This window comes from Pelodiscus sinensis, chromosome 1 (assembly GCF_049634645.1).
Source record: "Pelodiscus sinensis isolate JC-2024 chromosome 1, ASM4963464v1, whole genome shotgun sequence".
NCBI classification, from domain to species: domain Eukaryota; kingdom Metazoa; phylum Chordata; order Testudines; family Trionychidae; genus Pelodiscus; species Pelodiscus sinensis.
In genome coordinates, this window is record NC_134711.1 from 222,964,607 (window position 1) to 222,989,110 (window position 24,504).

Sequence of the window (24,504 nt, forward strand, 5' to 3'; positions counted from 1 at the left end):
TATCTAAAAAATGTAGCCATCACTTTTTCATATGTGTGGACACTTTTGTAAACAACAAAGAGTAAGAGATAAAACTAAAAAACTTGAAGGCTGATATATAGCCTGTTGAAGGCAATGGGAGCATTTACAATTACTTTGAACTGGGTTTGCATCAGGCCTGTGGTCACTCACCATTTGGTAGAATGGAGACAGAAGCTGTCTTAGGGAGAAGGGCGAATAGCTCTTTCTATGTCTGTTGGTTCAGCATCTTGGAGGAACTCGCTCAATATCCAGTTGCTGGTGGACAACTGGTAGATGTAAAACCTGGGCAAGGTTTTCAGAAGAGCTTAGGTTCAATTACAGGCCTGGACCAAAGGTCAATAGAAAACTCAGAGCCCAGATCAACTGACTCAGACTTGGGGTACTTGTGCTCTCAGGGGTGAAAAATAGCAGCATAGACTGCACACCGACCTACAAGGTCATCCCACCTTGCCCAGTCTCAGAGGCCAGGTTCCAGCCCAAGTGAGAATGTCTTTCCAGCTATTTTTCGCCCCTAAGGCTATGTCTACACTATAGAGCTTTTTCCGATAGTTTTTTTGGAAGAGGATTTTCCAAAATTTGGCCTGTCTACACTGGGCCAAATTTGGAGAAAAACCCTCTTTCGGAAGAGCCCTTCTTCCTCACGGGAGGAGGAAGACAGAGATTCTGAAAGAGCATGTCTGCTCTTCTGCAAAAAAAAAAAAAAAAGCAGTGGAAGAGTAGATGCATTCCCTGGACACAGTGAAATTTTTACAGGATACCTCCAGTATCCTGGAAAAAACCCATAGTCTAGACATAGCCTAAGTGTGAGCTCAAGTCCATTGACTGAGGCTCAGACACACTTACGTGGAGATTTTGCTTCACTGCAGATGTACCATTAGATACTTGAAAGAAGCGGCCAGATATTCATCAGTGCCCAGCACCTAAAGGTGCCGATTGTTCTCAGTGGGGGATGCTGAAGCAAAATGCAGGACAATGTAGCACTTTAAAGACTAACAAGATGGTTTATTAGATGATGAGCTTTCGTGGGCCAGACCCACTTCCTCAGATCAAATAGTGGAAGAAAGTAGTCACAACCATATATACCAAAGGATACAATTAAAAAAATGAACAAATATGAAAAGGACAAATCACATTGCAGAACAGAAGGGGGATGCGGGGGGGAGGGGGGGAGGGGAAGGAAGGAAGGTAAGTGTCTGTGAATTGATGATATTAAAGGTAGGGAGAGTGGGATGTTTGTGAGTTAATGGTATTACAGGTGATAATTGGGGAAGCTGTCTTGATAATGGGTGAGATAGTTCAAATGTTTGTTGAGTCCTTTTTGGAAAGTGTTGAATTTTAACATGAATGACAGTTCAGAGGATTCCCTTTCAAGTGCAGATGTAAAAGGTCTTTGTAGCAGAATGCAGGTGGCTAAGTCATTGAGAGAGTGTCCTTTCTGGTTAAAATGGCAAGAAACTGTTTTCTCTGTGATCTTGTCTGATATCTGTTTTGTGGGCATTAATCCTTTGGCGAAGTGTCTGAGATGTTTGTCCAATGTACATAGCAGACGGACACTTTCGGCACATGATAGCATAGATTATATTTCTGGATGCGCAGGAATATGTATTCTTGATCTTATAACTCACTTGGTTAGGTCCAATAATGGTATCAGCAGAATGAATATGTGGACAAAGCTGGCAACGGGGTTTGTTGCAAGGGAAGGTACCAGGGTTGGTATTAGTGTGGTATATCCTGTGGTGGTTGGTAAGAATCATCTTGAGGTTAGGTGGTTGTCTATACGAGACTATGGGTCTGTCTCCCAGAGCCTCTTTGAGTATGGTATCCTGTTCCAGTATAGGCTGTAGTTTCTTGATAATGTGTTGGACAGGTTTAAGTTGGGGGTTGTAGGTGATGACAAGTGGTGTTCTATTGTTGGTTTTCTTGGGTCTGTCTTGAAGTAGATGGTTTCTAGGTATTCGTCTGGCTCTTTCAATTTGCTTTTTTATTTCTCTGGGTGGGTAGTTGAGGTTTATAAATGCTTGGTAGAGATCCTGAAGCTTCGGGATGCTGAGTGCTCAATGCTTGTTAAAATCTGCCCATTTTATTTAAGTGTTGTGTTCCCTAGAGAAAAACAGGTCTTTCCCTGACAGTTTAGATTAACCTGAAACAAATAAAGAAGAACAAATTGAAATCTGTCTGCACAGGAACAAGAATACAAAGTGTAATAAGCTCCAGCTTGAATTGCCTCCCAACTTTGTTCCTCAGAAGAGAAGCATCTGAACTTATTTTTCTGTTTACACTTTGTAGTCATTACATTTATGCCGGTTTGGGGATGTGAGAAAAGGATTCAGTCTTCAAAGAAGTATCAGATGTACATGAAGCAAAATGCAGGACAATGTAGCACTTTAAAGACTAACAAGATGGTTTATTAGATGATGAGCTTTCGTGGGCCAGACCCACTTCCTCAGATCAAATAGTGGAAGAAAGTAGTCACAACCATATATACCAAAGGATACAATTAAAAAAATGAACAAATATGAAAAGGACAAATCACATTGCAGAACAGAAGGGGGATGCGGGGGGGAGGGGGGGGGAGGGGAAGGAAGGAAGGTAAGTGTCTGTGAATTGATGATATTAAAGGTAGGGAGAGTGGGATGTTTGTGAGTTAATGGTATTACAGGTGATAATTGGGGAAACTGTCTTGGTAATGGGTGAGATAGTTCAAATTCTTGTTAAGTCCTTGTTGGCAAGTGTCGAATTTTAACATGAATGACAGTTCAGAGGATTCCCTTTCAAGTGCAGATGTAAAAGGTCTTTGTAGCAGAATGCAGGTGGCTAAGTCATTTTGGGTATGTCTTCACTACAGCGCTAGTTCGAACTAACTTAGTTCGAATTAGTTAATTCGAACTAAGCTAGTTCGAACTAACGCATCTAGAACTAAAAACTAGTTCGAACTAGCGTTTTGCTAGTTCGAACTAGTAAGTCCACATTGAGTGGACTCTGAACAGGGCTTAAGGATGGCCGGAAGCAGTGCCGGCAGGGCATAAAAGGAGGACTTAGAGCATGGAGATACTGTCTCAGGCTAGCCGAGGGCTGCGCTTAAAGGGTCCCGACCCCCACCCCGGACACACAGTTCTAAGGGGTGCCCCGCTTGCAAAGAAGTTCTGGCTTGGAGTGCCCTGAGTGCCCACACTGGGCACATCACACCACTCGGCCATCAGCCCGGCTGCACTTGCCGCAGGCTGCCATCTGGGGAGAGGGAGTAATTGGGGGGCTGCAGGAGAGCTTCCACCCCCAGAAGCCCGCAGAGCCAGCCCAGTCCTCCCCATCGGGGGCTCGTACCCCATTCCTCCCTCACCTCCTTCCACTTACCCTTCCCTAGCCCCCCTTCTTATTGATGTACAAAATAAAGATAATGTTTCTTCCAACATTGACTCTGTCTTTATTGAAAAAAACTGGGGGAGACTGGGAAAAGGAGGTGGGAGAGGGGAAGAGAAAGGCTGGGAGAGGGGAGGGCAACTAACATGATCAGGGGTTGGGAACAGGTCCCAGATGAAGAGAGGCTACAGAGACTGGGACTGTTCAGCTTAGAAAAGAGGAGATGGAGGGGGGACAGGATAGAGGTCTCTAAAAGCAGGGGTTGGGTGGAGAGGGTGAATTCATAAAAGTTCTTCCTGAGTTCCCCTAAAGAAGGACTAGAGGACACCAAAGGAAAGGAATGGGTAGCAGGCTTGAAACTAGTAAGAGAAAGTTGTTCTTGCCAAAGCAAATAGTTAACCTGTGGAACTCCTTGCTGCAGGAGGCTGTGAAGGCTACAACTAGAACAGAGTTTAAAGGGAAGTGAGATAAAGTGATGGAGGTTGGGTCCATGGAGTCCTATTAGCCAGAGGGTAGGAGTGGTGTCCCTGCCCAAAGTTTGTGGAAGGCTGGAGAGGGATGGCACGAGACAAATGGCTTGGTCATTGTCTTCGGTCCATCCCCTCCAGGGTCCCTAGGGTTGGCCGCTGTTGGCAGACAGGCTACTGGGCTAGATGGACCTTTGGTCTGACCCAGGACGGCCATTGTAAGCTCAGGGCTCAGTGTCGGGGGTCTCAGTGGACCCCCTTGATTTTCATGCACACCTGGTCCTGGGTGGCCAGGCTGGCAGCTCTCCTGCCCTAGACGGCCACTTTCCTGTGCCTAGTGCAGAGATCGTGGACGAGGTCCACGATGTCCGCACTAGCCCAGGAAGGTGCCCGCCTCTTGCGGTCCAGGGCAAGCTCCCGGGAGCCGCCAACCTGGTCCCGGCAAGAGGGGGTGGGCTGGGGGGCATCGGGTGGGTGGCTCTGTGCCGTGCCAGGTGCAGGGTCTGCTAGCTGGGTGCTGGCAGGCTTGCACCTGGCACGGGCACCGTAGCCAGCCCGTGCCCCTTTAAGGGGTCCGGGGCAGGGAGGGGGGGCATAGAGTTTTCCTGGTGTTGGCCAGAGTGGCCACCAGGGAAACCTGGGGAGGGCTAGCCTCCCACTAGTTCGAACTAAAGGGCTACACAGCCCTTAGTTCGAACTAGCTAGTTCGAACTAGGCGTTAGTCCTCGTAAAATGAGGTTTACCTAGTTCGAACTAAGCGCTCCGCTAGTTCGATTCAAATTCGAACTAGCGGAGCGCTAGTGTAGCACCTATTAAAGTTAGTTCGAACTAACGTCCGTTAGTTCGAACTAACTTTGTAGTGTAGACATACCCTTAGAGAGTGTCCTTTCTGGTTAAAGTGGCAAGAAACTGTACATGTTTGAAAATGCAAAAAAAAAAAAAAAAAAAAAGAACTCTTGTTCAGAAAACAGCATCCAAAAATAATGTGACATTTGGTGAGTCTACTGTTATGGACCATGTAAACCATCTCAAAACTGAGAGCTTTCCACTTTAGCTAGAAATTTGACATGGCCAATCTAACATTGCCACAGCAAGGGCATAGCTACAAACAGTCCCAGTTTGGCATCTTTGGACAAATGGGCTAGACATCTTAGGGCCTGAAAGAGAGTGAGACAGAGTGAGAGAGAGAGAGAGAGAGAGATCAACTGATTCTCTGTCCATTATGCAGACAGCAGTAGAGTACCTATGGCAGAGTCCTAACCGGCTAGTGGGAATCACAGCCTGTGGATAGCAGCCCTATTAATACTCAGAATTTTTGCCTGTAGCAAGGCAGTTATTGTATTAAATAAGTGGGGACTTTGGGGAGAAGGGAGGATGGGGACAGAATTAATTTTCGGGAAGTGATTTCTTAGTAATAAAAACCACACAAGGAGAAAAGGGGGTGCAATTAAGGAAGAAAGGATAATAGGCCTGTTTCCTCTCCCCAAATATGCTATATGTGTGAGAACTATAGGCATCTGGGTGTACCAAAAGAAGGCAACAGTAGGTAAGTGGGAGTCTTTTTTGAGGGTGTGAGGAAGTGTTCCCTGTAAACTGTGTACTTGTGCAGCTGCCTTGCAGAGATTCAAATGCCACCCAACTAATTAGCAGAGCTGCACAACTTGATCTTTTGTTTCTATTGGTGGTGCACATTCACCATGTTTTAGTGCACATAAAAACTTTATTCTGCAGATGGATGGGAAAAATTAGAGGGAACATTGGTGTGAGACTATTTGGGAAGGAATGATTATATCCCATCAATTAGTTTTTAGCTGAATCCTCAAAATTTTGCAACCCTGACAAAGGGCTATAGAGATAGCTATATTATATCTATAGCTATATTATAGCTATGTAGAGATCGCTATATTATGTCATCTGAAATTCCCAAGTAAACATCTCCTTATCCCTGAGCAGCACTCAGAAGAACCCCAACTTCTGGGACAATTCTGTACAATTTTTATAAAGCCATAGCATGTATGCTCTAGCAAAAGCTGTATGTTCAGTGACAGATGAAAATACTGCCTGAATGGAAAGAAGAACATCTAGGATCAGGAACTCCTGTTTTAAATGGCTCTTGGAAAAATGAAGTGCTATCTCTTTAAGTTTTATGTAGCAATTGCAGACAGTGTCTAAGCTGACCCCCTGTAATTATAGCAGTGTAAATTCAGATGTGAGAGGTCATTGTCTGGCACTAACAGCTTTATGCAGACTTGTACTATGAACCTTTTTTTCCTGCTGGGAAAATTAATTATGTGATCGGCTCTGCTTGAAATTAACACAGAGCTAACCTTTTCACATGAAGAGATCAAACACTCCAAGGTGACTTGCAAATTACTCCTCTAAGCGAGGGTCCCTCTTTTCTCTTCCCTCCCCCTGCCCAGAGAAATAATTAGTTCACTTTGGTATGATGTTTAAGTACTGTCATTAATCAAGTCAAACATTCTGAAAGATTTCGTTTTTGTTCTTTTTTTATATTTAAGTTTTAACTCAATTTTTAATTAGAAAGTGTACAAAGTGCTTTGGATAAAAAAGATTTCCCAATATTGATCCCAATCCAAATTTAAAATACATATTTTGTATGCAAATAATAAAGCATAAAAATTATAGTGAGGTTGTCATAGCTTCATCTTTATACTTTATATACATATATATAGTTTACACATACATGCAGAGGAATACACTTACCTGAATGGGTGAATGTGTTTGTATGTACAGGTAGCTGATCCACATTATAGAGATTTTTGCCATTTTTCAATGGCTTGCAATTTATTTCTATGTTCCTTCCAAGTTAGCATTAGGGCTGGTTGAAAATTTACCATTGAAATTATTTTTCATTGAACAATTGACTTTGCATCTGAACATCTCTCTGTGAAAATTTTTGAGTATTTGCATTTGTTGAAAAACCAAACACCTGAAAATAAAAAAAAATAGTTTTCAGCTGAAAACAGAAATATGTTGATTTCCATCATATGTTGGGTTTACAATTTCATTCAAGGGCTTTCAGCACTCCTAGTACACAAATTGTTTTAACACCACTAGCTGAAGATTTGCTTCAGTGAACTTAGGTTAGAAGCCATTCGCCTATACCAGCTTGAATTTCAGCATGTTTCTATCACTTGCATTTACTTCATGTTAGAAAGGGAACAAGTATAACTAGGGGAAAATGCACAGTACCTCCTTTTCCAGTAACCTCTTTGTTCCAGGTAGAATTATCCAGGGGGACAGGTAAGCAGAATGGTTCAATGCACTATAGCCCCCCAAAACGGTGTGATACAAAACCAAAATGGGCTCCAATGGAAATCCATTACACTCTGCTATGTATCTGTGATCATTAAAAAAAAAGAAAAAGAAAAAAATCCCTAGTCATACTCCAAATATACACACACATTCTAGTGATCTAAAGTGACAAGAGAATTAATACATACAATTTGAACATTGGCTTACAGATAATTGTGTCATTTTGTTTGTTCTAACCTAAACCTAACCTCTAATTTTGCCTTTGAGACACTTAAAGTACAAAATTGGTGTTTAGCAATATGGTTTCCATTAACTTTAAGGGAAGAGAAGAGCATGTTGAATTCTCACACATGGCTTTGAAGATATAAAGTAGAAAATTTCAGTTTGTTTTGCAAAAACAAATTAGAGATAGAATTAGACATCTCACAAACACAGATGCTTGCGAGTGGCAATGAGACAATTTTCTCCTTATTGGAAACATGTGAACGTCCTATTAAAAACAAACAGGAGTGGTGTAACATTTCAGTATTTGTGGACAGTGCCAGTCTTGGCACCTGTTAGACAATGTCAAAACAACATAAAAGATTTTGTACTGTGAAACAAACAAGGAGTTGGAAATTTGTACACAGAGACTGGGGGATGGGTGTGTTGTCTTATTTATATGTTAAAAACAGATGCCAAGCAATACAAAATGTACAATACAATAATATGTAGATAGAGGGACATTTTTCCTTTAAAAATCCTTGGAGCACATACCAAAATGTAAAGTTGCAAAAACATTTTTTCCTTCATCAGATAATTTTGCACAAACTGCTGAAGATCAAAGTCAAGTCAAGAGATAAATGACATCTGAGCTGACAAGGCATCTTAGCCACTTGAGAGTCCCAGAGGCAGCCTTAAAGCCAACAACATGATTGCCTGTGGAACTGCCAAAGGATCCAGATGGCAGCACTGAAATAAAAACTGTGATGACAAATATTCAGACAAAGAGTCACCTGTGGCTTATGTTTTTGTATGAGTGCTGCTGAAATCAGTGCCAGAAGAAGAATGAGGAGAATTAAGGGGAAGGTATATATTTTCTGCTATTATTCCAAGGTCCAAACCTGAAGTCCAGACTCCTTACACATGCAGGATCTCCACTGGAGTTACTGAATTTCATCTGTGCCTTCATGGCAGAAATGGGTCCCAGAATTCTACTGTATTCTTTTAGTTGTCTCTAGCTGAATAATATATAAAACTGAATAAAACCAGGGTATAAATAGCAAAAGGCCCTGAAATGTCTAATGAGCACTCAGGTATATCAGACACTTTAAGGGCATAACCACTTGCCTCAATCTGGTCTCAGCCCTGGCTCCCGGTCACTTCTAAATCACCCCAGGCACACCTACGGTTTAAGACAGATAGTATTTAATAGTTATATTACAGCACTCCCCAGAGGCCCTGGTCACCATTGGAACATTTTCATGTTCACTGAAGTACAAAACCAAAGGAAGAGATGATCCCTTCCCCACAATAACTTCTGTGGTCTATAATTATTTTCTCCTCCTTTACATGGTCACTTGAGTCAATGTTTCATTTTGAGCCTAACTCTAGTTCAAATAGTATCAGAATAAGATCTTGTAAACCAAATGTAAATGAAATACAAAAGAAAACACCCTTGTATTTAAAGTGATAGATTTGACAGAATACTAAAAATGGTTATTGGCCACACCGTCAAGCATGCTCTTTTTTCTGTGATTAGGAGAAGCACAATCAGGCCTACTGCACAACTGTGGAAGTTCAATAAAGGTTATCCAATGTTCAATCGAAAAAGATAATCATGCTGTTGCACAGCACTTGGTAAAATGTATATTTTTTGCTTGCATCCAGTTTACCAAACACCCCAATTTGCTCTGAATTAGTCACCTGCCCTCTTCAATATTAACCTACATTATTTGCCAAATGTTTGTGTCATTTGCAAACTTTATAAGTGATATTTTTATGGTTTCTTCCAGGTCATTGATATAAATGTTAAATAGTGTAGAGCCAAGAACTGCTCCCCATGGAATCCCACTAGAAGTAGACTCACTCAATTATGATTTCCCCCTAAACAGTTAGGCTGTGTCTAGACTGGCAAGTTTTTCTGGAAAATCAGCAGCTTTTCCGGAAAAACTTGCCAGCTGTCTACACTGGCCACTTGAATTTCCGGAAAAGCACTGACCATCTCATGTAAAATCATCAGTGCTTTTCTGGAAAAAACTAGGCTGCTCCCATTTGGGCAAAAGTCTCTTTCCGAAAGACTTTTGCCTAAAAGGGCCAGTGTAGACAGCATAGTACTGTTTTCCACAAAAAAGCCCCGATCGCGAAAATGGCGATCGGGGCTTTTTTGTGGAAAACCGTATCTAGAAAGTGCTTTTGCAGAAAAGCATCCTGCCAATCTAGACGCGCTTTTCCAAAAATGCTTTTAACGGAAAACTTTTCCGTTAAAAGCATTTTCGGAAATTCATGCCAGTGTAGATGTAGCCTTACATTTTGAGAACTATCAGTTAGCAAGCTTTCAATCAACTTAGTGCCATATTAATTTTATATTATTCTAGCTTTTTAATCAAAATGTCATGTTACCAAGTCAAATACCTTACAGAAATCTAAGTATTTATGTCAAACCTATAATTTTATCAACCAATCAGGACCTGAAGTTAGCTTAAAACTGCATGGACAGACAGAATTTAATTGTCCATGTTGGTAATCCACTGTTAAGAACTGGAAAGAGGAAGACATTTTCAACAAGTTGTATTGATTCCAGAATATAATTAACAGCTGACCTATTAACAATAGGTGTGGTTACTTACACCATTATAATTAGTTAAGTTTTCCTACCTGACATTTTCCACTATAAAACTTCTACTTTCAGTTTCGCTTATCACTTAGCAAAACTTTATCTGTTTCAGCTGAAATTCTCTGTGCGAGGTATCTGATTCAGGTGGAAAATTTTTAGCAATTTTCAACAAAAAGGTTCAGATGTTCCCCAGAATGAGAATGGGAAAAATACAAGTTTGTCCTTACTAAAAATAATTCTTAAAACTGTATGGTTGAAACATTCTTCTTCCTGTGTTTTTGGAGCAGGGACTTGAAATTTGGTTTGGGGAAGGCAAACCTTTTTGGCATCAAGGGTGTGCCTTTTGCTATTCTTGAGATAAAAAAAATAACACATGCTCAAATCTGATCAAGTTATAGCTCTATGGAAAAACTTAGCTGGTGAATGCTCAGCAGAAACTTGTTAAAGTTTTGCAGCTAAATTTTTTGAAGGTGCTATCTGCACAGAGCATTCTCCAGCTTTCCTCTGCAGGGTCTGAGCAGGACCTTCTCTGGAACTGGTGCCAATATACTGTAACTAAGCACAGGGAGTGCCTAGATAGGGAGGAAGCAGAGATGGCTTAAATGGAGACTGGTGAGAGGCTGGGCTTGGAGCAGATGCATGGGAGGTCAGGACAAGGAGAGTGAGCACTGGGAAAAGAATGGTAGAGGACTAGGACTGAGATGAGGACAGTCTCTAGAAAGTCTCAGGTAGAAGGGGTCAGGGATGTAACTGGAGGTAGAGACAGGGACTGTCTGTAAGCCAATAAGATGAGCTTCCCCCTTAGAAACAGAACTAGATTTCAGGATGCCTGATTTTAGCATGCTTGTGCTGTAAGCAAGTAGCCTCATCTCTGTCCAGTGGCTGACCTGCATGGCCAAAGTATGTTGTCATCCTTTATCAGTTGCCTCAAATGGCAGAGGTCTGTGCTGTGGTTAAACCTGCCAGGGAGCCATTTTGGGACCCCTTTTGGGTCCACGTGCTGATTTTTTCCAGATTTTTTTAAACCTAAAAAATTACAATCTGATCATTCTTTTAATGGCATTTTCGTTTGTAAAGTCAAGTACTCAAAAGCTAGGGAATGTTAAAATTAAAGTTGCTCATGCAATCTCACTTTAGCCTTCTTGGGTATATACATAATGATACTGTCTGGTGCACTGAATGAAACAGGGATCACCTGGGGAAAAATTGTATGTAATCATGTAATTGATGAATGTATTATAATGCATATGCACAACTGAGCAACATTAATTCTCGGCTTTCCTAACTTAGTGCTCAACTTTGCAATCTTAATATTCATTGACTGCAGCTTTTTATATAGAAGAGATATACAGAGTACTCTCATAACATATCCTAGTACTCAGAGGCCGACACTCCTGCAAAACATTAAGTGCATTGAATCGTTAATGACACAAGTATCAACCTTTTGTTTTATGTGGCTAGGTCACAGTAGGTGAATATCTGTGTAGCTCCACTGATAGAAGAGACTATGGAATCAGCTATCAGCGCAATAAAAAAAGTGTATTGGAGGTTTTCCCAGATTGTTTAATTCGATTAGAGAAGTTGTTTTAAAATGTCATAAGTGTGCAGACAGTTGCCAGTCCTATGTTAGGAACGGGGGGCCTAGAGCAGTTCATTGGAGGTGCTGAGAGCCATTGAACCAAACTGTATATCCTGTGTATAATGGAAACCACTTCAAGTGTGGGGTGCTGCAACATCCCTCTCTCCTCTCCTACCAGCACCTAGAGTTAGGGAGATCCTTCAGGTCTACTAATATGCACTGCAAGCTTTTATCATTGAACTACCAATGATTGTCCTGCCATGAGGCCAGGGGACTGGACTCGATGATCTCTCGAGGTCCCTTCCAGTCCTAGTATTCTGTGATTCTATTATTCTACCAAGCTTGAGACAGCATCCTGTCTTCATGCTGTTTGCTAGGCTATGGAACTCTTAGGGTTCAATTGTGACATTAAGCTACAGACTGAAGTAAGGAATGGTAGGGAGGTAGTCTGAGGGAGTAGGTAGTTGCACCATGTTTGAAGAGAACATGCCTGTCCTGCTGGTGAATGGGTGAAGGGGTGGAGCAATAGTTTGTTCTGAAAGTTGATTGGCACTAAATTACTTTTGACTTTGTGTTCCTGGAAGCACTTCATTTGTGATCATGTCCAGACTACACAGGAACGGAGAGATAAGTAACAGAACAGAAAGTTCCTTGCATTATCCCTTTCTTCTCTCCTTCCCCTCACCAAGAAGTGATATGATTTTAAGAAAAAAAACCCTAAAGTTATGTGTGATATTCTGTTATTTACACAGCAGAACATTGTGAAAGTGCCTAGGTAATTTACACCACAAGGTGTCAGCCAGAATAACTTTTGGTGACTAAGTTTGTCATCCATTCTCCTAGTCATAACAAAGGTGATGTATCTGCAATCACAGCAAAAGCTATGTTAGTGGAGCACTGTGTAGCCAATATGAGGCTTTATAGGATGTATACATCTTATCACAGCTCGGTCAGATATCTTGTTAACACCTTGAGAGAGGTGACTTCTACAGTGACAAGTTTTATCAAGATAGTGCAGTGCAATATGATTTTCCATTCTAAACCACAATGGACTACAATGAACTAAATCCAATATTTAAACAATGGCATCTGTAAGCAATAACTTCATTGGCACCATAAAAAATAAGGCAGTATTTTCCTGCACTGCCTAGAAAAATAAAGTTCATGTGGCATGTAGAATATAGGCTGCCCCCCGAATTGTGATGCGATCGGTTCCTGGGATAGCATTGCAAGTCAGGGGCAATGTAACTCAAACTTGCATTTATGATAGGCGCCATGTTCTGTCATGAATACAGGGCTGAGGATGTAAGTCAGGGGTTTTCGGCCCCTTCTGCACTTAAAAAAATGGCGGTAAGTGCGAGGGGTCGCAAATCAGGCCATCGTAAGGCGGGGGTTTCCTGTACTTAAGTTCTATTGTGTGGCATATGAAATTAATTTAACTAGCATTCTTGATTTATTTATAGTATATAAAGACTTTGTTTTATTCTGAAATTCACATTTGTGACCTGTAAAGCATTTTCTAAAATCTAGGTAATCACTAGTATAAACCCCCACTAGAATAGCAGCATTAAATAAATGGCACTTCTCCATCAAGGGATATTTGAACTATAAAAAGTAACACATGCAATGAATCTTTAGTACAACGGGGCAGGGACATCACAAGACAGTAAGGTTAAGTTGGTATGTCAACTGTCAGTTCCCGTGACATATCTTAACACAAATGGGAATTTGTTAGCAGCGATTGAAAATGACCTTGTTCTTTTCCTACGAATCTGAACAAAATAGCTCTTTCTAATATTGAAAATACTTCCCTATCATATAATAACTGTATATCAGACTCTACAAGCATAATTAAATCATATAATGCAGATGAAAAATAATATCAAATTCTACATAAAAGTTATGATTGTAAACTCAGTAATATCGAAACCAGAAACTTTCCCATACTTGAAAAGCTGCAGCTTTATAAATAATACAGTATAATCTCATATATAAATCTATTAAAAAAAACCAAAAAACCTATGATAAAGAATGTTAAGGTTCCACAGTCAAGCATTCAAAAATTAGTAAATTTTATAATAAAGATTGCCCTTCCATTTCTAATTTGACCCACTTTTGTGTATGCATTAAGGAATCTTGCTTAACATCATATAGAAAGTCCATGGCAGAGACAAAGATAGAATTCATTTTAGGGCCTTAAACAAAACATCCACTGTCTTCTTACAGGTCTGTGCTCCATTGTCAGCTGACTGTGGTTATGTCTACACAGCAGCATTATTTCAGATTAAGCTATTGCGGAAGCAATTTTTCCAGAATAGTTTATTTTGAAATAGCGCGTCTACATACAAAATGCTTTTTGAAATAGTGCTTAGCTATTTCAAAATAATGCGTTCATGCTGATTGGTCGCTAAATCACGTTTAAGGCCACCTGGAACCAGTTCAGGCAGGGCATCAGGTCAGTGGTTGCTTTGTGTAGCTGCAGCTTGAGGCTATCTGAGGTCTGTGCTTAAAGGTACCCCCCTGGACAGCCTGGTGTCAGGTTTCCTTGCTTGCTTGCCTACCTTGCTGAGGGCCAGCAAAGCATTTTCTCTTTTTGCTCTGGTTGCCCTGCTTCAGGACACCACAGCACTCTCCTCTATGGAGCCAGAGCTACCTCCAAGCAGTTTTCAGCTCTTGCAGCTTTTGCTGCAAGTCATGCAGTGCTTTCTGCATGCAGCCTCCCAGGCCCCAGCCCTTGTGGTAGACCCTCCTCGGGTGTGTGGGGGAGCAGCTCCAGCATCTGGATGACGTCCCCCTCCTCATCTGGTGTCTGGACACCAGTGCAGACTCGTGGGACCATATCGTTCTGGAGCACTGGGGAGACCAACAATGGCTCCAGAACGTCAAACTGAAGAAGGGCACCTTCCTCAAGCTGTGTGAGTGACTCACCCCTGCCAAGGCAACGAGACATGCACATGAGGCTTGCCATCCCCCTTCAGAAGAGTGTCACCATTGCCCTCTGAAAGCTCTCCACACTGGACAGCTACCGATCCATGGGGAATCAGTTTGGTGTGGGGAGAACGACCATCAGAGCCCTGATCTTGCAGGTATGGCATTCTCAAGCTATTCTCCCAAAAGCAAGTGGAAGGGTGGAATGGGCTTCCCTAGGGAAATGGGGGGTGGCGGTGGTGCAAGCCCCCTTCTCAGGAGGGTTTGTTCTTTCCTGCCCTCACAAAGCCCTGCCAGAGGTGGATGTGACTGCAGGGGGTTGCTCCTGGTGAGTGAGGGGGAGGGAAGAGGACTAGGAGGAAGGAGCAGGGGGAACTAGCAGGTGTCCTGGCATCCCTGTGATTTTTGGTTTGTTTCTCTCCTTCTGCAGGTGGTCAGGCTTATCAACAGCATCCTGCTGTGCAGAGTCATCTGCCTGACAGATGTGGACACCATCATCAAGGGATTTGGCGCTCTGGGCTTCCCCAACTGCAGGTGGGCTATCGATGGGTCCTCTGTCGCAGCGTCCTGGAGCCATGTGTCTAGGAGCAGCACAGCACATGTTCCCCCATGCACAGGTTGTTGCGCAATCCACAGCCAGCAGGGGCCAAGCATGTAGCGCCTAGCTCCCCCCTTGCACCCAGCCCTCCCCTCCATCCTCTGTATAAAGAGAAAGTGATGGCACTCACATGATGTACCTTTCCCGGCCTTGGACAATGCCTGGGACACGTCCACAGGGAGGCTTTGGGTCAGCTGCGCGCTGAGGCTGGTCTCATCTGGGTCCTGGTCCTCCTCCTCCTCCTCACCGTCATCTCTCCCCCCAGCGAGGATGATGACAGGTGTCTCCAGCCTGGAGTCTATAATTAGCAGGGGGGAAGGGCTCTTCCCCGGGATGCAGTTGACCTCCTTAAAATAAGGGCAAGTGTGGGGCTCTTCCCTGGATCAAGAGCTGCCCTCTTTGGCCCTGGCATAAGCCTGGCAGAGCTCTTTTACCTTCATCCATACCTGTTCTTGAGTGTGGATGTGACCTTTGTAGCTCGTCCCCCCAAATCTCAATAAGGTCCAGGATCTCCACACCAGACCAGGAAGGTGCACTCTCTTGAGGCCCCAGCAGGCTCCTGTGAGCTGCCTGAATGCTCCCGGGGAGCAGGAGAGGGCTGGGTGGCACTGTCACTGTGGCTCGTTGTAGCCTAAATGCTGTCAGGGGCAGCTGCAGAGTGGCTCAGGGCTGTCAGGCCTGCTGCGAGCCACAAACCCTGTTTACATAGTCTGCAGCTTTAAGAGCTCCAGGGGACGGGGGTGGGGAGGAGGGAGGAATCGAGTTTTCTTGTGTGTGGATAGAGTGGCCAGTAACACACACTGGGAAGGGCTGGAGGTCCCCTATTTTGAAATAGCCCCTATTCCCTGTCTACACAGCCCCTATTCCGAAATAGCTATTTCGGAATAGGCACTATTTCTCGTAGAATGAGGTTTACAGAACTCGAAGTAAGCCAGCTGTTATTTTGAAATTATTTCAAAATAGCAGTTTAGCTGTGTAGACACTCGCAAAGTTGTCGGGATAGCGGCTATTATTCCGAAATAACTTTGCTGTGTAGACACACCCTGTGAGAGGATGCGCTAGTATAACTCTTAGACTACACCAAGAACCCAACCCAGTGGATTCAATCTTAAATCAGGGATTTGGTTCTCAACCTTATTATACTGGTTCTCTCTTTTCTACACTAAGATCCTCCTCCACAACCTGTTCCATTTATCTGAGTCCACCTGCCAGCTAGAAATACAGGAATGGGAGAATAGTCATGAGTCCCCTCTGACAACCCCCTGCCATCTGCCCCGATTGAGAACCCAGACCTTAGGCCATTGTTTCTCAAACATTTGAAAGCTGAGCCTCCTCCTTCAAGAAAAATAAATCTACCATATCATCCCCACAGTTTCATTATGTGTTACTACTTTATGTATTTTCTTTGCCCTTTCCTGCATTTTGGTGAGCAATGCCATACGATCTCTTGATTCAAACGGTCAGGGCTCTAAGAAAAACACCAAATGTTATGAAACTGGACAATACTGATGTTGTTACATCTGAGCATCCGAGTTAGTACCCAATGAAATGGAAATTAATGGGACAATTCACAATTCACTGAGTTCAACTCCTAGCTTGGTGGGAGATCTGAGGTAATCGCTTCCCCTTCTTATGCCTCATTTTCCTTTTCTGTAAAATGGAGATAATGTAGCAAACTCCTTTGTAAAGTGCTGTGAGATCTCCTGGGAAAAAGTGCTATCTGAGAGTTAAGATTTTACTATTTCAAAGTGTAAACTCAGGCAAGTGTTCTGCACTGGTTACATTCCCTTAACATTTGGATGAGTTTTTTCCTAACCATAGGCTAGGGACTTTGAGAAATGAAAGCTTAGGCTCTGGAGAACAATTCAAAGGTCTGCTCGTGCCTCTGATACTGTGTATCCAGGCTCTGCAAATTAATACTATAAGCCAAATGGGGAGAAAAATGGAGGAGGCAGTATCTTTTATTGTCCTGAGATCTAGCTTGTAGCAAACTCATCAGACGTTAGGTACATGCCCAGTGGGGTTGCATACAGGGAGCTTTGTGGGACTTGAGCATTCTCAGCAGCACTCTAACAAATGCTACTGAGCATGTTCAAATGGCAATTTTCAGAAGCTTATGACTCAGTCAGATCGCAGTGCTCTTTCATGGAGATAGCACTAGGCCTCCATCTGACTCCAGGAGCACCCTCCCATTCCACATCTCAAGTTTTTATGCCAAAGCATGAAGACACCAGAGTTCTTGAAGAAATAGTTGGAGGAAATGAAAATTTAAATCCATCCAATTTTCATTAGCCTCATTCTTGGAAGTGGTTAGACCATTTCAACAGAAACTTTCTAATATTTTCAGCCTAAGGATTAGACTAAATATGGAAAATTTTGGCTCAATGAATTAAAATATGAAAAAATAGTATTCTTGTTGCCACTCTAAAACTATTCCAATGTTAGAAAAGTGTTTGAAAGTGACAGAGTAGCCAGAGGAAAAGTGAAGAGGGGAAAATCTAGGCCTCATTCATTTTATTGTACTCGGGAGAAAGGCAGATGGGGAGCAGGGTGGGGGGGGGGGGGGGGGAGGAAGGGGGAGAGAATATCCAGGAAGGAACAGAACTTTTTTTTTCAAAACAGTATTTAACATCAAAATCAAGGACAATTGTTAGATTTTGAAGTCATGAGAAATGGGAACAACATCAACATTTTCCGCAAAATTGTTTTTCCAATTTTTGACCAGCTTTAATGGCCATACAGAAACATTCTTGAACATGATTACACTAAACTGAGATGCCCCATCCTGTCTGCACAGGTTCATCTCCATCCTTCCATGAGTATTACACTTTGGGACTCTCCTCCATCAACTTCCAGCAATAATGTCTTCTTGTTATTCTACTTCATAGTCCTGGGAGTTCCAAGCAACTCTTTTCCTTCTATGCCATTAGGTAAACTACCTCATTTTTGTTTAAGGGTCCACAAAGGTATCAATTTAACAGCATTAAAAATGAGGTTCTCTTTTGTTCCACATAACATGTACACAGCAAAATTCTACCAACCTGCCTCTATTTTAAACTGAAAGAACTGCTTTTTGAGAGAGAGGAAATATGCTGTCTCCAGAAATATTCAGTACTTGACTTCTCTTCCAAGATTGCTGGCAAAGTGATAATTTTTGTGATGTGGACACGTCAAGTACTGTACTCACTGGCTCACTTCACTCAAACCATACACACTTGTCAAATGGTAACAACTTTCTGCTACTAGCACTTATTAGGGGAAAATTTGAACTAGAACCATAAAAATGAAGTGGTTTGTACCTCAGTCCCTGGAGGACATCTTTATGTTGGATCATCTTTTCTCTTCAAAACCTCTTCTTCAATAATTCAGTTATCCTTATTACTTCCTTATACGATCGTTTCTCAACTCCAGAACTCATTTCACCTCACTAACCATTGTCCCTCAAGAGTGTTCAACATCACCATTCAACTGGGCCATTCAAAAGATCTCCCAACATGATCGTAGCTCAAACACACACTAGTATAGGGGTGGGCAATAAAACAGCAAAGATTTACCAGGGTTAGCTGCTTCCACAGATGCTAGAGATCACAGCTCCAGTAGGCCACCAATCGCTGTTCCTGGCCAATACAAGTGGTAGGAAGTGGTTTGGGCTAGCTAACCCTGGTGGACCGGATTCAGCCCATGGGCCGGAATTTGCCCACCCCTGCATTAGTAGATCCTACGTAGTGGCCTTGATACTGGATCACCATTTTCTCTCCCACTTCTTATACCACTAATCTTCCTACAGCTCTTGTTTCCATTTCATTATTTACTAACTCGTGTTGTCTTCTAGAATTTCAGATTTTCACATTTGTCAGGTAATTTTTTAACCCGTGATTTTAAAAGAAGTTCAAAATCTATTCAAAGTTTGTATCCTGACTTATCTAAGGGCACTACATTATTTGATATTATGAAGAAAATGGAGCATGTCCAAAACTTGGCAGCTATTGGGCACACATATTCCAATTTATAATTAATTAGAACTGAGTTTAAGTGCTCTCAAAAGAATATCTTGCAGCTTAAGAAATGAATTATGCAATATTAATCATATGTGTCTATCAGTTACAAGATAATTTTATGCATTGCACCAGGTTTTCAAAGTAATTTAGGATAGCTCTGAAGCAGCTTAAATTATCATTAAACTGCTGCGGCAATTAAAAATGTGTTAGGGTCTTACATGTAGTGTTGTTGTAGCTGTGTTGGTCTTAGGATACCAGAGAGACAAGGTGGGTGTGCTAATATCTTTTAAGCTATGTCTACACTACAGAGTTTTTCTGCAAAAACTCAAGCCCATTTTTGTGCAAGAGAATCGAAAGAACAGACGCGGTTTTGCACAAATGGGGAAGAAGGAAGAAGTCTTTTTGCGAAAGAGTTCTTCTGCAAAAAGACACGTGTGGACGGGGAAGAGGGTTTTTTTTGCGCAAAAATAGGAAAGAGGAAAAAGCACAGGTGCCCTGGTGGCCATTCCGTGCATACCAATCAGTGTTTACTTTAAAGTGTCCATGCAATCTGGATGCTCTTTCGCAAAAGTGCATTGCTTTTTCAATGCGCTTTTGCAGTGCAGACATGCTCTTGTGCAAGACGTTTTTGTGGAAGATCTCTTCTGACAAAAGCTTCTTCTTCCCCAAAACCCTGAAGTCTAGATGTAGCCTTACTGGATAAATGTCTCTTGGTGAAAGAAACATGCTTTCGAGCTACAAAGAGCTCTTCTTCGGGTCTGTGAAAAAGCTACTCCAGTCTGGACCTCTAGTCACTGGCCCCGTCAGGCCCTACAGGGCTATTCCCCTATCAGCTGCCTGGGACCAGTAACTGTCTCTCTTCCCCCAGGCCCTCTCTAGGTGCCAATACTCAATACAGATGATCGTGGCATACCTGCAATTGTAGTCCTTGGTGCTGGGGTTGCTCCACCCCATCCTCTCCAGCGGAGGCTTCGGCCTGGTCCCACACTCCCCGCAGAGTGGGGTCTTCCTGCTGCTGCTGCAGAAAGTCCCCCTCTCTGATGTCTAGGTCAAATGGCGCCCGGTCGTCTTCGTCCACGGCATTCCAGGTGCGTTCCTGGCTATTCTCGTGATGCGGCCTCCTCATCTCCACCCTAGGGGCCACCAATGTTATACCTTGGTCCCCCTGCGTTGCAGTGGAGCCCGCCTCTTGACCCCACCATTTTAAATCCGGCACGAATCGGGCTAGTCCCTACCCAGCAATATTGGGTACGCTAGTCTGGGGGTGAGGGCAACGCAACAGCGGCCCTCCCTGTGCTCATCCCAAAGGGTGACCTACATGGTCGGGTATGTACGCACCTTTCTGTGGATACATTGCATCCTCATGGGTTGGCCGCTCTGTCGGGTCCTTTCCCACCGAGCCTGCCCATACCATCGTCTGTCCAGAGCCGGAATCAATCAAGGCTTTGTGTGACCTCCCTTCCATTTTTACTTTAATCACGGGTTGGATTAGCTGCGACACCTCGATGGCGGGGCAGGCCCCGGTGATCCATCCAAATGTATAGTCCATTAAGGGGCACTCTCTCCTGAAGTGTCCTTTTTGACTGCATTGGTATCAGACTCCTCTTACTGGACTCCTCCCCCCTTTTACTTGGTTCTTCACTTGGATTTCCTCTCTCTCCTTTGCCCTCTGGTATGGGACTGGGGTTCATCGAGGTTTTCCATACCAGGGCCAACTTCCTTCCTTCCCCTGCCCAGGATGTCCCACTCTTTCCTCCTTCAGCTCCGCTCTTGGCACCACGTCTGTGGTAGGAGGGGTCCTCAGTGCACTCAGACCTGTGAGGGGCTTTCCTTTTCCCCCGACTCCTTCATCCACCAGATAATCCTCCATTAGTGTCACCGCCTCATCCAAGGTGGCCTGAGGGTGTCAGCATACCCAGCTTTGTCCTTCAGGTGGCAAAACCTGTACAACTGCTCCAGCACAATCTTATCCGTGATCTGGACACCTGTCTTGGATTCTGGCTGTAGCCAATGCCAGCATGCCTCTTGGAGTCTCTGCGCCAGCATCCGCAGCCTCTCCCCGGGTGTGTACTGTCCTGCCAAAAATGCTGCTGGTAGGTTTCTGGGGTCACCCCAAGCTGATCAAGAATCGCCTCCTTCACCTTGAAATAATGTAAGGCGTCCTTTGCCGACAAACTTCTGTAGGCCAACTGGGTGGGGCCCGACAGGTACTGTGCTAGAAGGGTGGCCCAGTGCTCCTCTGGACATTTGGCTGCCATCGCCACCTGTTCAAACATAACCAAAAATGCTTCGGGGTCATTTTCGGGTCCCAGCTCCCATAAATGAATTGGTAACTTGTGGCCAGGTTCCAGGTCTTCCTCTGCTCCCAAAGCTGGATCTTCCGACGCACGCCCCCATCTGGCTATTTGTTGCTGGTCCACGATCTTCTGCACCAGTTGTCTTTGCTGTTCCTGGTACTGGCTCACCAGTTGCTGCACCAGGTGAGTCTGCTGCTGTTTCTGCTGGTGCTGGTTCTCCATTAACCACTCCAGCAGCTTGTTGACCTCCATGTCTATGATGTTCATGTCTTCCCCTCTGGAATTAAATCTCTCCTCAACCAAACACAAAACAGAACCCACCAAGAGGAAAACCCTAGATCCCCTTAACTCAGGGATGGATCATTGATACTCACATTCTCCACCACGTGTGAAAAGGCCACTCCAGTCTGGGCCTCTAGTCACTGGCCCCGTCAGGCCCTACAGGGCTATTCTCCTATCAGCCGCCACAGACGCTGCTCCTGTTACCCAGGATAGTGCGCCGTGGAGGAGGGGAAGGGGGACTCGGGCCCACCCTCTTTCCGAGTCCTGACCCTAAGGTCGAAGGAAAGTCACAACTCCCTCGTGTGACCTGACTGGTGAGGCATAACCCCTTAACTCACCAGTCCACAGACTTACCTCCCTAGCCCTGCCCTGGGCAGCTTCCTCCCCTCTTGGCTCACCCGGCTCCACCTCCATTGGGTGTTCTCCCTCCGGTGTCCGAGACTCACCATGCCCCTTTTTGTCCGGGCTCCCTCTCTCCCCAGACTCTTCCGGTCCCACTCCCTTTTTCAGTCCTCCTTCCCTCCTTCGCCTACTCTCTTCCTCCCCTTCCACATCTTTGTCCTCCCCTCCTGTCTCCTCCCTTCTCCCTTTTATCCTCCCAGCCTCTGCTCCAGGATACCCTGTGATGTCTCCATTGAGGTCACCTGACCCACGGCCGGCGGGTCTTGCGCCGTCCGCCCACACCTCCCTGTGTGGTCCCAAATGTGCCACCACTTGCAGCTGGGGCAGTGGGTGGTTTTCTGGCAACCCCGGGGTGAGGCGGCCCCTTGCGTGGCACTGCTGCCACCCACATCTCCCTGGATGGCCTTACGTGCGCTGGCCCCATCAGCTGGGGCGGCATCCGGTTACCCAGCAACCCCGGGTGAACTGGTCTGTGATGTGGCACCGCTGGCGCATGCACCGTCCAGCTGCTTTGGCTCCACCGTGCGGGGCGATGGCCAGCGCCCCGCCATGTCCCCCAACAAAAGGGGAGAGCTGCAAGTGCGGAGCTCTGCCGCCCTGTCACAGGGTCAGACAAGAAGTGCTTGTCTGTCTCACCCCCAGTATTTAGCATCTTACAGACAGATTAAGGCCTTGCTGAATCAAAAAAGTTGTACTTCTTTATCTATACTGGTATGGTCAAAACACTACAACCTCCTATTATGGTATAAATGTGCCTATATGAGTAAAGTTTATTTCCATATGGGTTTAAGAGAGCTCAGTACACAACATCTTTATACCTTTAATCTATCTTCTATAACTGTGTCCATAATAGCACTTGTACTAGAATTACTATATTGGTTAAACAATCCTCCCAAATCACCTCTGTAACCTTTAAAAAAAAAAACCAGTGTGTGCAGCCCCAGCCTAAATGCACGGAGAACTCACTGAGCTATAAGTTGGGTGAGAACTTTTATATTTACCTGACCATTTCCTGAAGAAGCAACAGCATGCACCTCACTGCTCTGACTGTCATTTCTGGAACTATTCCACCATATGTGAACTTGGTTGCTCTGTTCCTTGTGAAAATACCGCAGCAAAACAAATTTTGACTTACTGTCTGTGCAAAGTGATTTTGAATAGTAACACTTTATATAGTCTTTTTCCAGGCAGGAAGCCATAAGAATGATAGCTTAGAAGAGTTGAAAACAAGGGGGGTTGTGGCAATAGATGTATGCTACACATATTGAATATGCTACACATCTCTAAAACAAATGAACTTTTTAATGTGTGCCAGTATAAAGAATGTATGGCTGTAGTCAAAGAACATGCAGCAATGAGAGCATTGTAGCTTTTAGTAGTATGAAGTAAAATTTTCCAGTAAACTGTCTTATGTGAGCTACTGATCTAACTGTAAAGTATTGATACCCTTGTGTATACTGCCCATTTAAGTTTTTCAAGTGACCTAGATAGTTATTTCCCTCTGGTTTCAAATCAAAAGATCAATCATGTCTGCTTCTAGAAAGCCAGAGATGAAGCTGAAAGATTCTGGTGAGGCTTTAGGGCCTGGGAAAATATCATGTTTCAAAATTCAGTGTAATGAACCCAATCATTAAAATTTTATTGCTTAAAAATAATTCATTATAAATCTGAAGCCTCATTAAACTGAACTATGAAACTTGTCTGCAAATAGAACTACAGTAGTTACAAGTCATTTGAACTACAAAGTTGTAAAAGGGTATTTGCACATTTAGGAAAATTAATGGTCATAACAATAGACAGAAATAAATAAAACAAGTCTTAGATTTCAAGGACTGAAAACCATGGAACAGAGATCAATTGAAAAAAAAATCAACCAAAGCTTGCTTTCTCTCCAGAAGTATAAATTCACATATAGCTTGACATATTAGAAAATAATAAATTACTGTGTCTGATATACTTGTTTTGTGATTTATTGATCTTACATACACATATATATTATGAAGGCTAGGTTCAGTTTTGTACTAAAAGCATGAATTCAGTCCCTTAATTATGTATGAAAAATGCCACATATCGTCTCTCAAATTAGAAAACTTGTTCCTTGTGTATAAAATACATTTCCTAGATTTTTAAAGCAACTTTACCAATTAGTTTAAGAATTAGAATTAATTTAAACATAGGTCCATTCAGAAATGTCATGCTTGTATCAAGTCTTTTTGCCATGTAAACAATGGAATAACACAGACTCTAACTTTCCCTATAATTAAAACGTAATTGAAATTTTGTACAAATGCTATATTTGAAAAAATAGGTTGGAATTAAGAAAGTTAATAACAATGGTTGTACTCACTTATATGAATAATGTCAACAGGAAAGATCATCTCAACAGGTCAGAGAAGTATGAAGTTGAGCTGTTTTGATTTCAGCAGTAATTCAACCAGTCGTCAGCCATCTTGCAGCTAATTTGCATATAACAGTTCTGCTGGT

The 24,504-nt window shown here is 43.3% G+C and overlaps 1 long non-coding RNA gene across 1 annotated transcript; it reads right to left on the minus strand.

The window, feature by feature from the left end:
• Nucleotides 1-1,848: 1,848 nt before the first annotated feature.
• Nucleotides 1,849-24,501, minus strand: LOC102456991 (uncharacterized). Its single transcript, XR_331282.4, has 4 exons — nucleotides 24,368-24,501; nucleotides 7,059-7,206; nucleotides 6,570-6,795; nucleotides 1,849-2,161 (listed from the first exon to the last, which is right to left on the minus strand). It is a non-coding gene; the product is annotated as an uncharacterized LOC102456991 (long non-coding RNA).
• Between the last annotated feature and the right edge of the window lie 3 nt (nucleotides 24,502-24,504).